Genomic DNA, 16,042 nt, shown 5'->3' with positions numbered 1-16,042 from the left:
CTGCAGTCCAGCGCAGTGAGCTGCAGTCCAGCGCAGTGAGCTGCAGTCCAGTGCAGTGAGCTGCAGTCCAGCGCAGTGAGCTGAAGTCCAGCGCAGTGAGCTGAAGTCCACCGCAGTGAGCTGCAGTCCAGTGCAGTGAGCTGCAGTCCTGCAGGGGGGGGGGGCACTCCCTAGCACCTGGGGGAGAGGGAATGGGAAATATAGAGAAAGGCATACATTCCTATAGCGCCTCTCCACTGCCTCTCACAACATCTAGAAGGGCCAGTGAAGAACTTGGCCAGTTGCCGCCTCAGCTGTAGTGTAGGAGACACAGGGGCAGTTTGCAACCCATCGCCGAGGAGAGATCATCGGCTCGCACATGAATGCTGGCCAGCACTAGGGAGACCTCCACCCTCCTACAGCTGGTGGTGAGGGAGCTTCCTGTCCACCTGGGGAGGTCTCCAGTACAGGGTTTGAGCACTGTAGGAATGGCAGCAGCAGTGGGGCCAGTCAGCCCCAGGAACAGATCCCGGCTGCTCCAGGGCCTCCTTCACCCACAAGCTCCCATCCCCTCCCTCAGTGCCCAAAGGTCCACCCTCTGCCACACACACACACCCAGCACAGGGGCCGCGGGGAGAAGTACCGAGACTTACTTAGCGCAAAGAACGCCCTCCTCATCCCAGTCTCAAACACAGCACTGTTGATGTTTAGATTCCCGTAAAATCAGCAAAAGTGGGAAATACCCAACAGGTCAGGCACGATCAGTGAGGTGATTATTTATTGTAATTATTAAATGGTTGAAAACATTATCGACGCAGTGGTGCTGGTTTCTGACGGGCACGGTGACGGACGCACCACACATCTCTGTCCTCCATACGTCTTCCATCAACGTCTTCAGCATTGTCTTGATCGGCCGTCCCGGGTCACGTCTTCCATGGGTGGGTTCCCACAGCGGGCATTTCTGGGGGGCGGTGGCAGTGAGCAGCGAGCCTCATCCTTCTCCACCTGATCTTCTCCGTCAGACAGAGGTGGAACCTCCCCATAGAGCCGAGCGTTGGTGATGTGGGCCCTCCAACTGACATTGTGAACTTTTCTTGGGTGTAGGTACCATCGAGAGACTTGGACAGTGCTCGAGTGAGAGTCCATACCTCACACCTGTACAATAATATGGGTTACAGTTGTATGGAACGGTGAAGTGAAATACCCGCTAATGTTCCTCAAACTTCTCCAGTGGGAAGATTAAAGGTGTTTGAAATGTTAGCGCCATTTCTCTCTCAAATGTCAGCATTTTTGGAAACACTCTGTTCCAGAACAGCTGGAAGTCTGTACCCAGGCACAGAGATGTTCTAGAACAGCTGGAAGTTTGTACCCAATCACGAGCTGTTCCAGGAGAGCTGGAAGTCCGAACCCAGGCACAGGGCTGCTCTAGAACAGCCGCACAGTCTGTTCTAGAACAGCTGGACAACTTACATCTGGGTGTGGAATGGGTCCAGAACAGCTGGATAGAGAATGTAGTTGGGCAATGAATGATTCCAGCACAGCTGGATTTAACCCTTTAGTTTTGCGCCATACACAGCCAGCATGTGTAGTGTAGTCTCAGGCCTTGGGTATGTTTAACTGTGTAACTGTCTCTGATGCAGGAGGCATCACCTGGTGCCCTGGTCACCACCTGTACCTGGTCCCTCACACGGGTGGTGGGAGTGGCCTGGTGTGGATGGCAGCTGTGGGCGGTGCCTGGTCAGTGTTGGCCATCTGGGATTGCTCCATTTGCCCATTGCTTAAAGCTTGCTAATCTCCATCTGTTGTGGGGGTGACTGGGGGTGCCGGCAGCTCGTGACCCCACAGACAATTCCCGCCAGTACTGAGGCCATGGGCCAGAGCAGCAAGAAGAGAGAGACCTGCCCATCGCAGGCTTGGACCCACTGGCACTGATCTAACCCCCAGCAGAGGGTGACACTGCTGCAACTGAGGGTGACACTGCTGCATCAGTGTCTACACGGGTGCGTTAGATCAAACGCAAGGTTTACTTAAGTTTATTGTCACGTGTACCGAGGTACAGTGAAAAGCTGTTTTGTTGCATGCTCACCAGTCAGTGGAAAGACAAAATATGGTTACAATCGAGCCATCCACAGTGTACAGATACAGGAGAAAGGGAATAACGTTCCGTGCAAGGTAAAGTCCAGTGAAGTCCAATTACTGATAGTCCGAGGGTCTCCAATGAGGTGGAATGGAGGTCAGGACCAGTCTCCAGTTGGTGACAGGGTGGTCCTATCACCAAGTAGAGACAGTGCTGAGCTGCTCTCTAGGGTCTTGTTGTGAAGGAGTGGTTGAGGGGAGATTCATGGACATTGGGAGCAGCTGCTGTGGTTACGAGGAGGAACTGAACAGGGTGGGCTTGTTGACTGTGATGTAGAGCATGTTCAGAGAGAGCCGGATAGAGAGGCCAGGATTGTGAGATGCAGGAACCTCTCCCACTGGTGTCCATGGCCAGAGGGCGTGGGGTTCTGAGTCAGAATGTATCACCCAGTGGCTGGTTTAGTTTAGTTTAGTTTATAGATCCAGGTAGACGTGTAGAACAGTGGATGCTGGAGTCAGGGACTGTTACAACACTCAGTAAATATCCGGACAAGCAGTTGACCCACCGCCGTACTGTGATGTGGAAGGTGACAGACCCGGTGTTGAGCTAGAACGTGATCTCTCGGGGTGATAGAGGCAGCCTCCACCTGTACTGGGCTCAGCGGAGCAGGCCAGGCCACTCCATGGAGCCCCAGTGCCACCCACCCACCCATCAAACCACACACGCTGCTCTCCTCATCTAAACACCTCCCTGATAATCTCCCCAATAACCTGAGGATGAACCTCCAAGGCCCAACATCCCAACATGTGAAATTATTAAAGGATTGGACAGGCTAGATGCAGGAAAAATGTTCCCGATGTTGGGGGAGTCCAGAACCAGGGGTCACAGTTTAAGAATAAGGGGTTGGCCACTTAGAACTGAGATGAGGAAAAACCTCTTCACCCAGAGAGTTGTGAATCTGTGGAATTCTCTGCCACAGAAGGCAGTGGAGGCCAATTCACTGGATGTTTTCAAAAGATAGTTAGATTTAGCTCTTAGGGCTAAAGGAATCAATGGATATGGGGGAAAAGCAGAAACAGGGTACAGATTTTGGATGATCAGCCATGATCATATTGAATGGTGGTGCTGGCTGGAATGGCCGGATGGCCTACTCCTGCACCTATGTTTCTATGTTTCTACCTGCTGCCTTTGGGAGGGTTGCAGCTGCCACCTCACTTTGCAGGAGGAAGGGAGTTCTGGATCCATCCCTGACATGTCTGGCTCCAGGTGTTTCTACTCACCTCCTGCTTGGGTGTCCCTCCACTAAAGAACTAATCTCTGCAGTCAAAGATAGACACAAAATGCTGGAGTAACTCAGTGGGACTGGCAGCATCTCTGGAGAGAAGGAATGGGTGACGCTTCTTCAGACTGAGAGTCAGGGAAGAGGGAACCGAGAGACATGAAAAGGAACATAAAACAAATGAATGAAAGGAACACAAAATGACAAAACAAAGGCAGCAACAACAATCAAGCAAGGGTAGAGCCCACAATGGTCCATTGTTGGCTGTGGAGAAGGTGGTAACGAGTGATATAAACAGTGAAGCTCGGCAGGACAATACACAAAAAGATGGAGTCATCAGTGCTGGGGAAAGTAACCAATATCAGCAGTAATGGAGAAAAGAGACTACAAATGAGGAACCTGGATTAAAAAATAAACAACTGGAAGAACTCAGCAGGTCAAGCAGCACCTGTGGAGGCGAAGTTGATGATTCAGGTTGAGATCTACATCAGGACTTGGTGCAGATGTTGACCATCAGCTGAGCGATATCTGCCTGTCCCAAATCCTGTCACAAAGCAGCTGTTGCAGATGTGTTGCTGGAGGTGGCGGTGCCAGGACGCTCAGCCCACTCAGCCAGTTTGGAACGTTTAAGCTTTATTCCCAAACAAACGGCTCAAGAACCACAATGTGGACAGACTGCTTTGAGAGGGGCACGGTGGCACAGCGGTAGAGTTGCTGCCTCACAGTGCTAGAGTAACATCCTGACTACAGGAGTTTGTACATTCTCCCTGTGACCTCGTGGGTTTTCCACAGGTGCTCCGCTTTCCTCCCACACTCTTAAGACGTATAGGTTTGTAGGTTAATTGGCTTTGGTAAAAATTGATACGAAGGGGCTTTATACAAAATACACTGTTATTGTAACAATCAATTTGTGTAGAGTAAATGGTACCTAGTGTGTAGGATGGTGCTAGTGTACGGGGTGATCGCTGCCCAGCGCGGACTACGTGGGCTGAAGGGCCTGTTTCCACACTGTAAGTCTAAAGTTAAATCTAAAGTTTGTAGGACGGGAACTGGTTTACACTGGTAATAGACACACAATGCTGGAGTAACTCAACGGTTCAGGCAGCACCTCTGGAGTCTCAATAGTAATTTGATTCTAGAATTGCAGTGTGCTTGTGTGCACCCAAATGACATTGTAGTCAGATGCTGACAAGGTTGTCATCGACTCGGTGGCTTACTGGCCGAGTGCTGCCTCACCTACTGACTCGTAAAGCGCACACTTTCTCTTGTGGCTTCATCTCATTTCCATATCAGATGGGTGCAGCTAATGGTACAGATAAGGCAGAGGTATTTCCCATTGAGGAGCCTCTGCCACTCCGTCATGCTGCCATGTGGTGCTGATGGCAATAAGGGTCCAATATCTCTGCTGCTAGCTAGCCTAATGCCACTCCTGCAATGCATGCAGATCTGTTCCAGCTAGACTGGTGCAGTCTGCCATGCCCACATCTGCTGGCACAGGTCTGACTCTTCCCACACTTCAGGACCCAGATGAGGAAAACATTTTTCACACAGAGAGTGGTGAGTCTCTGGAATTCTCTGCCACAGAAGGTAGTTGAGGCCAGTTCATTGGCTATATTTAAGAGGGAGTTAGATGTGGCCCTTGTGGCTAAAGAGATCAGGGGGTATGGAGAGAAGGCAGGTACAGGATACTGAGTTGGATGATCAGCCATGATCATATTGAATGGCGGTGCAGGCTCGAAGGGCCTAGTCCTGCACCTATTTTTTATGTTTCTATGTTTCTATGTTTCAGCGGCAATGTGACCACGACCTGGGTCTGTCCAAGTCTTTATGATCTTCCTGGCAGAGTCTGTTACCTCTCCAGCCCTGATGTCCCGTGAGCAGTGCTTCAGCAAACAAAATGTGTAGGAAAGAACTGCAGATGCTGGACTAAACCGAAGATACACACAAAATGCTGGAGTAACTCAGCGGGACAGGCAGCATCTCTAGTGAAAAGGAGTAGGTGATGCCTCGGGTTGAGACCCTTCTTCGGACAAATCTCTCATTTTCACAACTTACATTCTCTTTGTACCCTTCCATATCTCCAGTCTCCCTCTCCCCTGAGTGTGTCTGAAGAAGGGTCTAGACCCGAGGCATCACCCATTCCTTCTCTCCAGAGATGCTGCCTGTCCCGCTGAGTTACTCCAGCTTTTTGTGTCTAACTTCAGTGTTTCAACAAGTCTGACATTCCCCAAAGTACTGTGGTGAGAGATGCAATATCGCCACACCGATGCCAGCATAGGTCACTGTCCATAGTGAAAGCAGAACAGAAGCCCAAGCTCTCTATCGCAATGCAAGCACAGTCCATCACCACTCAGGCAATGGGCTGCCTGCTGGTGAAGTTATTCCTGCTGCCAACTCTCAGTTCCAGGAAGCGGGCTCAATGCTGACCATGGCTGCACATCTCTCTATGACCACGTAGGTTCCCCCATCACCACCCTCCCACAGCCTCAACATGCACTGTAGCTTCATTGGCCATTGCATCTACGGGGAGTGGATGGGCTTGTGAGAGAATCAATTGTAGGACGGCAGTGACGGCACGGGGCTGACGAGAGCGTTCCACTGAGGGGGATAGGTCTGATGGGCTGAGTCCACTCCTTCCATGTTAAGTAAGTGAAAAGAAAATATTGAGATAGTGAATGAGTATCTAGACAGTAGCAACATCTGCAGAGCAACACTAACACAGTAGCCCATCAGTAACACATACTGTACGCTGCTTCATCAGCTTACAACTACCCGTATCAACGTTGAATTCTCCAATTTTACGTAACTAGCTTACGAAGAAACATCTAATTTTCCCCTCCTTTTTACCCCTCCTCTTCCCTGCGCCCCACCTGGATACACACACATTTCCCCTCTTGCAGCTAAATTCCTTCCACTGGCTTCACATTGAACTTCATCCTTATCTCACCCCTTCTAGCCTTTCATCTACGACCTTTGTCCAACCATCTGTATATCAACCCCTCTCCCCCCCCCCCCATCAGTAACCACCAGGCTTTGTGCTGCACCACCTCCCTTCCAGCTTTCTCCCCCTCCCCAATTACAATCAGTCTGAAGAAGGGTCCCAACCCAAAACATCACCCATCCATGTTGTCCACAGATACTGCTTGACCCTCTGAGTTATTTCAGCACTTTGTGTCTTTTATTCTAACAGTTCAACATCTCTGTGGCGGTATGAACCCAGTCCCAGGTCTCCAGAATACTGCTAGCCCTGGCTCTGTGGCTATCTAGTCATGCTGACACCTCAGCTCTGTCTGACATCTCCATGGCAACATTAACACAGGCAGGGCTGCCAACATTGGGTAAGAGTTGAGAGTGAGAAATTGTGAGGGAGCGTAGCAACCGAGGGGTGGAGGGTGTGGGAGTAGGGTGTCCCCCCTCCCATGGTACGGAGCTTTCTCATTTTTCAGCTTGAAATTGTGCAATCTGGCGCATACTGTAGCGAGTCTTTTAACTTACACTTGAATGCAACGTTTATGCTTTAAATTGGATTAGGTATGAATATGTTTAGGCTAAATTACATTCCTAATTCCATTCCAGAGTAGAGCCAGGCTCTGATCAACAGGTGCAGCACATGAATGACTATATTCATGTATAGAAATCAGATTATAATTCATGCTGTTATGCATATATATATATAGAGAAAAAAAGAGAAACAAGGCAAGAGTCAGACTTCCATCACTGTTCTGCACAAATAAATCAATCAACCTTACCCTTTGACTATAGAAACAAGATGAAAATAATGCCACATATTCAATCGTATATGGTTCAATGAAATTAAGATATATATGTAAAACATATATATGGAAACAGGCCCTTCAGCCCACCAAGTCCACACTGACCAGCAATCTACCATACACCAGTTCCATCCTACACGCTGGGGACAATTTACAGCAGCCAATTAACCTACAAACCTACACTTCTTTCGGATGTGGGAGAAACTGTAATATCCAGAGAAAACCCATGTGGTAGTAAGGCAGCAACTCTACCGCTGCGCCACCGTGCCACACCATTACATTGTTTTTTCTGTAATATATTTATTATGGTGTCACATCAATAAAGATGAATACATGATTCTGATTTCTGCCCTTAGTTGGATGACATACATTTCCAGTCATTGTGTTTTATGGCTGGTTTTCAACCTCTTCAGGCTGAAGGTCTCGACCCGAAATATCACCCATTATTTCTCTCCAGAGATGCTGCCTGTCCTGCTGAGGTTTTCTAGTTTTTAGTGTCTATCTTCAGTTTAAATCAGCATCTGCAGTTCCTTCCTACACTCTTTATGAAGCGAAACAGGTCCTATTCTCTTAATATTATTCACCTCAACTAAGCTTTTTCTTCACCTCCGTTGCTCCAGAGAATACAATCCCAGTGATCAAATCTTTCTTCAAAGTAAAAAAAAATGTCCAGCCCTGTGAATATGTTCATAAATCGCCCCTGGATCCTCTCCAGAGCAATTGCACCCTTTCTACAATGTGTCATAGTCTTACAGCATGGAAACAGACCCTTCATCCCAATTTGTTCATGCAGATCAAGATGCCCCATCTAAACTAGTCCCATTTATCCGCATTTGGCCCATATCCCTTTAACCCTTGTGTGTGCCAGTGTGTGTGTGTGTGAGAGTGTGTGTCAGTGAAGAGGCGACAACATCGTGAATGGGCGGAGACTTGGCAGTGCCCGGGGAGAGCGCTTCCATCCCCCCCCCCCCCCAGGAATGCCGGCCGGCTCAGGTGCTCTGTGTCCGGCTGAGGTCCGGGGGAGGTGAGGGTCAGTGACCCGGGGGTCGGGCATTGGAGCGGAGCCTTAGCCCGAGATTCATCCCCGAGGCTCCGGAGGTGGCACCGACGCCCGCACTCACCTGGTCCATTGCTGGCTCCGGGCTGGGGTTAAAACTCCATGGGGTGTGGGCAGAGCGACAGACGGACATAGAGCCGCCGGAGGTGAGGGTGGGAGGTGTGAGCGGTGCCTCGGTGGGGGGTGGTGGTGCTGGGACCACCGCACGGTGCCTGCACGGGAGAAACTAAATGACTTTTTCCCCCCCAAAATCATCCCGTTTGACAGCCCTGCTAATGCTCAACCAATGCCCTTTAGTTGTTGAATCACATATCCCGGGAAAAAGACTATGCATTCACCTTATATATTCCCCTCATGGTTTTTACTCACCTCTAAAACAATTTTTGCTTTATTTTGAACTTTCAGCACCTGCAGATTTTTGAGTGTGAGAAATTTGTGAGCAGCGTGAGAGCGTGAGAATTTTTTGAAATGCGTGACTCTCACTCTCAATGCGTGAGAGTTGGCAGCCCTGACACAGGTCTACTATCTCCATAGTGATGCTAGCAGCATTCACTGTCTCTATGCTACAACTGGTCTGATATCCCTACAGTGGACGTCAGATATCTCGATGCCTACACCACTGTGTGATATATCTGCAGCAACACTAACGCTGGCCTGTTCCTCACAGCAAACTGAGCAAGAGTAGCCCATTCAACTTCTCCTGCTCGCTGACCTTTTTTTTTAATTTTTTTTAAAAAATATTTTTATTAGAAGTACGGTAAATTACAATAACACACAACACATATATCTTAATACATTTTTTGTACCGCTTCATTTTTTTTTTTTAAAGCTTTAAGAAAAAGATAGAAGTAAGGAAAGTAAAGAAGGTGCGCAAGAGTTGTGAAGTGCAAGAGAGTGTTGGGAAAAGAAAGCCCCTTAGAAAAGAAGTTAGAGAAGGAAGTAAAGTAAGAAAGTAGACCTTAGAAAAGAAAGAAAAAGAAAGTAAGGACAATCGCTCTATTATAACATTAAACTCCGCAGAAAGACTACCAACCAAGTCTGTTTTTGTTGTTTTACCTCCCAATGCCAGGTCCTGATACCATTTATTTATTTATTTATTTTTAAAATTACTATTGCACCTCATGCTTGTAATAGGTCCATAAATGTAGACCACGTCTTTTGGAATTGGTTTGCTTTACCTGCTAAGAGGAATCTCATCTCTTCCAGATGTAATGTTTCAAACATATTTGATGTCCACATTTTTATTGTTGGTGTGGGCCTGCTCTCTGACCTTTAGTGGTATGATAACAGATCTTGTATGTTAGTGCAACTTTCCTTCACTCAACCCACATCCCTTAACATTTATCAATCTACCTATCTCTTTCTTGAATATACTCAGCATTGAGCCTCCTCAGCCTCCCTCTGACAACAGGATTTCCAAGATTTGCTATCCTCTGGGTGAAGACATTTCTTCTCATCTCTCTCTTGAATGACTGACTCATAGTCATCATCCAGGCATCTCCACTGTCGTGCCTGTGGAATGTGCACCTTTTTGTATCATGCATTACCTCTGAATTCATTGACAGCTTGGGCGGGCACCGTTTACTGCAACTCACTGGGCAGGCTCCCAACCCAAAGGGAACTTCTTGTTCCTACCCTCTCATAGTTTTAGTGACTACTTCTATGAAGACACAAAATATTTGTTTAAGTTGTCAGCCATTTCTTTATTTCCAATATAATCTGTCTGGTCTCAGTTTATAAGGGACCTGCATTAACCGTGTCTGAATATTTCTTTGTCACATTTTGCCGAAGCTTTGTATCTGGTTATGTTTCTTGCTGTCTCACCCTCCCCTTCCACTCTCCCTTTCCTTATCAATGCCTTGGGTCCTTTGTGGAAGTTTCCCAATCTACATGGAAACGGGTGAATCAGCCCACCTTGTCCATGCCGACCAGTGGGGACTGACCAGTGGGGACTGACCAGTGGGGACTAACCAGTGGGGACTGACCAGTGGGGACCGACCATCTCCTCTCAGCCTGGCCCTGACGTCATTGTAGCAATCTCAATTAGTTGCGATTACTGCAATATTTTTACACATTTTAAATGATTTACTGCTGTAAAGTGTTTTTACATTGTTAATGATTTTTAATTTTTAAAAATAATTTGATAAGCTCTTTATTTGTTTTTCATTGCTTTAAGGCACAGAAATAGCAGTGTGTGAGGTGGAGAGTGATTTAGAATGCAGCAATGGAGGCCCAAGAATGTGATAAGGAAGGGCAAGATAAAGCACAAGCACAGAGTGGTGAGAAATATAAACAGGGGCAGTGAGGGCTTCTATAGATATGTAAAGAAGGAAAGATTAGCGAGGACAAACATAGGCAGAGAGACAGGAGCATTTAAAATGAGATTAACAAAATGTCAGAGAAGTTGGAAGATACAAAACAGCTGGCAGAAATATGAAAGTATGAAAAGTTTGGTGAGATGAGGAACCTACAACAATTATACAAGGCCTTGGTGAGACCAGACTTGGAGTATTGTGCACAGCTTCAGGCTTCTGACCTAAAAGAGGATTCAGCTGTTAGAGAGGTGCAGGGGTTCCCTTGATTGGTTTCAGGGCTGCCAGTTCAGTGGTGCTTTAATTGTCACTTGTGTGAAGTACAATCTCACCGTGAAATTCACTTGTTACAAACAGTCCAGAGGGTATTGCCATCCCCAAGCACGTCCCGATTAGCAAGTGTACAGCAGTAATCCACTGAGCCCGCATGTAAGGGGCGCTAGATTTTGATGCCATTTTCAAAGCCCAGTTGGCTCTCCAGTTGTGGTGTACGGTGCCTGTTCCAGGCGAGCCCCAGGCTGCGGCAGGGCCTCCAGCATCGTGAGCTCCATGCTGCCGCAGGGCCTCCAGCATCGTGAACTCCAGCTGCAGCAAGGCCCGTTCCAGGCGAGCCCCAGGCTGCCGCAGGGCCTCCAGCATTGTGAGCTCCAGGCTGCTGCAGGGCCTCCAGCATTGTGAGCTCCAGGCTGCAGCAGGGCCTGTTCCAGGCGAGCCCCAGGCTGTGGCAGGGCCTCCAGCATCGCCATCCTTGGGCGTGTGGGTCGACCAGCGATGAGGAGGTGGAGCTGATTGGTTTGATACTATCTGGCGTTACGAAGAATGACGAGATGACTGGGAGAAAGATGTACTAAATTCTCCATTGAGCCGTTCTCCCTGACTGGGGAGTGTAGAATCTGCGCCATGGTCTCAGAATGTAGGACTGAGGTAAGAAGAAGTTTCTTCACACATAGGTTGTGTACATTGGAAGTCTACCCATATGCAGGCTCAGTCACTGGGCTCATTCAAAACAGAGGCTGACAGACTTAAAGGTATTAAAGTGATCAAGGAATGGGGATAGTGCAGGAACTGGGGTAGAACAGCAGCCATGACCTTGGTGAAGGACTGGGCTGTGTTGGATTCTGTTTTGGACATCCACTGTTGCCATTCTCAGTGTTGGTAATTTTGATGGCTGGCTACAGTGACATTCATTCACTGGTTAGTTGTGGGTGGAGCAAGCAGCAACTATGCAGCAGTGGGAACTTTATTGCTTTTCAGAGTTGAGATGAGCTAAGGTACAACTTTTGATAGACTGTTGTAGCAGACATCTCCATAACTGGGCAGTTAAAGATATTCAACTGTGGTTATTTATCAGTAGTAACTCTAATGCATTCACATGGCTACCTCTTACATTCACTTCATTGCTGTTATAAAGGGTTTTATATTTCTCTTGTTTATATTTTTCCTTGTTGAGCCACTGGTCTCCTCGCTCTCTGCGATACTTGTCCGCACCGTTCCCCCATCATCTCACACTGCCCTGCACAGCTGCCAGTCCTGCACTGCTGCCTAGCACAAGGGACTTATGCACAAGATCGATCCGAAACATCACCCATTCCTTTTCTCCAGATGCTGCCTGTCCCACTGAGTTATTCCAGCATTTTGTGCCTGCACTGGTTGCCCTGCACTAGTTGCCCTGGACTGGTTGCCCTGGACTGGTTGCCCTGGACTGGTGGCCCTGGACTGGTGGCCCTGGACTGGTGGCCCTGGACTGGTGGCCTTGCACTAGTGGCCCTGCACTGGTTGCCCTGCACTGGTGGCCCTGCACTGGTGGCCCTGCACTGGTTGCCCTGGACTGGTTGCCCTGCACAGTTGCCCTGCACTGGTGGCCCTGCACTGGTGGCCCTGCACTGGTGGCCCTGCACTGGTTGCCCTGCACAGTTGCCCTGGACTGGTGGCCCTGGACTGGTGGCCCTGGACTGGTGGCCCTGCACTGGTGGCCCTGCACTAGTGGCCCTGCACTGGTTGCCCTGCACTGGTTGCCCTGGACTGGTGGCCCTGCACTGGTTGCCCTGCACAGTTGCCCTGCACTGGTTGCCCTGCAGTGGCAATTGTCCCCACGTCATTATTTCCGCTGCCCTATGCTAGCCGGGTGCTGCACCTCCCACAGACTCGACACTATTCAACACACATTCATCACTATTCATCTTTTCCTCTCTGCCTGTCACATGACATTTTCCTGAGTATCTGTTTGCATGAACTGATCGCGTTCCCTTCTGAGCCACTTCATTCCTTTGCCCGTACGTCCTGCCTCTGCTCCGGGGATCTGTGAGCCTGACCTCCCATTCAAGGCATTTCTACGTGTCTCTGTAACGTCTCCCTGCTCCGTCTCGCTCCGATCCTCACCCTAGTGCCCTACATGATCAGACCGGAATCGTTTAGTTCTAGCTGATCTAATGTGGCTTTAGACTCAGCCCCTTAGTGACAAGCCAGTGGTAGCCATCCACTTCTGTGTCAATCTGCCCGTAAATCGCCTCACCTGTGTAGGAAGGAACTGCAGATGTTGGTTTAAACCAAAGATAGACACAAAAAGCTGGAGTAACTCAGCGGGTCAGGCAGCATCTCTGGAGAGAAGGAATGTGTGATGGTCGAGACCCTTCTTCAGTCTGAAGAGTCTGGACCCGGGACGTCACTTATTCTTTTCTCCAGAGATGCTGCCTGACCCACACTTCACTCCAGTGCGGGTGCTCCAGCACTTTCTTATTTTAAACACAAGGAATGCTGAGAATAGATGGGTTGGACTAAATGGTCTAAAATCTATGCACAAACTATGAAATTGCAGAGAGCAGTTGCAAAAACCTGAGGAACACAATCAAAGTATGCACTTCCACTTAGACAGCCAAATCATGCCCACATTTATACACCGGCGTTCACCAACTCATGTCTGCCACATGCGGGCAGCAAATATGGTCTTTTTGAAATGTCGGGAATCCTTTGAATTCTCCGTCCACGCTATATCGCCAGTGCACAGATAATGAGAGAAGGTGAACGGAGGCCGAGAGATACGGATTGTTAAATATTTCAGCAGCTGTGTGATAAATGAGTCTTTGCAAAATGATTGACAAACAAATAGTAACAACAAGGAGATTCATCCTGATGTGGGAAGGAGCCAAGGAGCCTGACACAGAGAGTGATGAACGCTGGGAGTGAAGGCTCGCATGGAGGGAGAAGTGCTGGAGTTATTGAGGGACGAGGACTACAAGAGACTTTCAGACGGCTGAACGAAAGAGTCCTGTGTGTGACCAACACAGTGGACCACAACAGCTGCACTAAGTCAGATGTGTTTTGCTTTTCAGTTCAAGTTTGCAGCCAAGATATAAATTATTGAGAATAGGAATCGACATTTATCATAAATAATTGAATAGTTTCAGAATTGAGACGTTTGCGGTGCCTGAGGCTATGATAATGCTGAATTGTCTCAATAATTAACATCCCCACTGCCACCTCCCAAGAAGTGCACAGTAGATGCATCAATGGATTGTGTCCACGCTGACGTATCTCCCTCCACCAGTGCAGTTGTCAATTACCCTTGTCTTCCATTGTCTGAGCGTGTGGCTTCCTCTGTCCTTCACTCAGGCAGTCAGTCTTCTCCCTCTCAACCCGGACTGGATCCTGCTCAGCACAGCCAGGGCCAAGGATAACATTCTAACGCACTGTGGTATAGACAGGAGTGAGCTAACCACATTGATGGAAAGCAAGAGTGAAGAAATTGGGTCAACTGTCCCAGGGGACTGTTAAAAGCTACTCCAATCGGATATAAAAGATTCATATATTTATAACCAATGCATCTTCCCAGTTCTCTTTCGTTGCTGCTTAAGATTTACAGCAGCTGACAGCAGCAACTATTTAGTGCAGTGTGGCAAATGTGTTCTGGCAATATCCGTCTGCTTACTTTCCTCAGTAGTATTGTCCACCAATGCTGTGGGATGCTGGTGAGTACAGATGAGTAACTGCAACCAACAAGCATTAGCATTGTAGGCTGGAAGTTTCAAATCATTTACCACAAAGTATATGGATCATTTCCAAAGTGTTCTGTCTATATAATGCCAATATATTATTGGGAGAGCTGCCACAAATCTGCATTAGTGTTGTGATACTACCATGTTGAACTTGAATAGAACATCCACTTCAACATGAAGTGTCTGAACTTGGGTTAATCCACGGGAGATTAATGTGTACAATGTTTTGGGCCAAAGTTGTTCGGTGGGGGGGGGGGGCGCTGTGAGACGGCTGCCCTGCCAGCAGCGTGTTTGTTATTTTGACTTTTTGTGTTTTTTTACTGTGTCCAAATGTTTGGTTTAGTTTCTCTTGGTGTGTCTTGTGTGGGGGGGGGGGGGGGGGGGGGGTAAGGGGGGAACTGCTTTTGGTCGCCTCCCTCGCGGCCTAACAGCATGGATTAGAGCAGCCTTTCCTGGAGTCGGGACCGGAGCTCAGCAGCGGGCACAGCGTGGACTTTTCATCGTGGAGCGGGCGAGCCCTTCCCGGGAGTCGCCAGAGAGGAGTGCTCCGATCGCTGGGCCGCGGACTGTTACATCCTGAAGCCGCGGTCTGCGGAGCTTCTAGCCAAAGGCATGGCGTGGACTTACCAACCGGAGCCTGGGATCCCTCGCCGAGAAGAGCTCCGACTGCCGGCCTGCGGCCTATATCATCCTGAAGCCGCGGTCTCCGGGAAGGAAGTACCGATTCGGGACATCCAAGCCGTGGAGTGTGTTCGACCGTCCCGACGAGAGGGTCTGTACATCGGGCTGTCCGTAGCGGCGATGTACAGACGGAGGGAGGGTTCATGGCCCCAACCACGGGTGAACAAGGAGGAGGTATGACTGAACTTTGTGCCTCCCACCACAGTGAAGAATGCTGTGGTGGATGTTTGTGTTAAATCTTATTGTGTATCGTGTAATTGTACCTCTACTGGCAAATTAATTTCACCGCACATTGGGGTGTATGTGACAATTAAAACTGACTTTGAAGTAGCCCTGCCACTTGGCAAGTGGTGGGTGAAGCCCAGCTGGCATTGAGCCTTGAGCTGAACCCATGTGTCTCAACATGGCGGCACGTCAGGTGGTCCCGGGCTAGCTGAAAATGGAGATGAGCGGGAATTCCTTTAGTTAGAGGCTGGGGAATCTGTGGAATTCATTGCCATAGATGGTGGTGGAGACCAAGTCAATGAGTATTTTTAAGGGGGAGATAGATAGATTCTTGATTGGTTGGGGCATCAAAGGTTATGAGGAGAAGGCTGGCGAATGGGGTTGAGAGGTGAAGATAGATTAGCCAGGGTTGAATGGCAGAATAGACGTGATTGGCCTACTGGCCTATGTCTTATTAAACCAAAGGTATCCTTACCTAGGAAATCAAGCCGTTAGTTTCTGTTCAGTTGCTTGGTAATGGTGCCTGGAACTATGACCTTAGCTTGTAGATAAAATACAGCTTTACTTTGCAAGCACATCTCAAGCCCTTTGCTAGCCTCTCCAATTAGCTTGGTGGCATCAGGACTCTAATTGCCCAGGACTAGGAGCAGCGTAGAATTGACCAGCG

The 16,042-nt window shown here is 48.7% G+C and overlaps 1 protein-coding gene and 1 long non-coding RNA gene across 4 annotated transcripts in view; one reads left to right on the top strand and one right to left on the bottom strand.

Annotated features, from left to right (window-relative positions):
• tox2 (TOX high mobility group box family member 2) overlaps positions 1-16,042 on the bottom strand; it is a 117,602-nt gene that overhangs the window by 52,628 nt on the left and 48,932 nt on the right. The gene's annotated exons all lie outside the window — the stretch shown is intronic.
• On the top strand, positions 1,031-12,110 carry LOC116986513. The gene is made up of 4 exons (XR_004415494.1): positions 1,031-1,062; positions 2,231-2,233; positions 9,314-9,318; positions 12,100-12,110. It is a non-coding gene; the product is annotated as an uncharacterized LOC116986513 (long non-coding RNA).

Source organism: Amblyraja radiata, chromosome 23 (assembly GCF_010909765.2).
Source record: "Amblyraja radiata isolate CabotCenter1 chromosome 23, sAmbRad1.1.pri, whole genome shotgun sequence".
Lineage (NCBI taxonomy): Eukaryota > Metazoa > Chordata > Chondrichthyes > Rajiformes > Rajidae > Amblyraja > Amblyraja radiata.
This window is presented reverse-complemented; position numbering and strand designations above follow the sequence as displayed.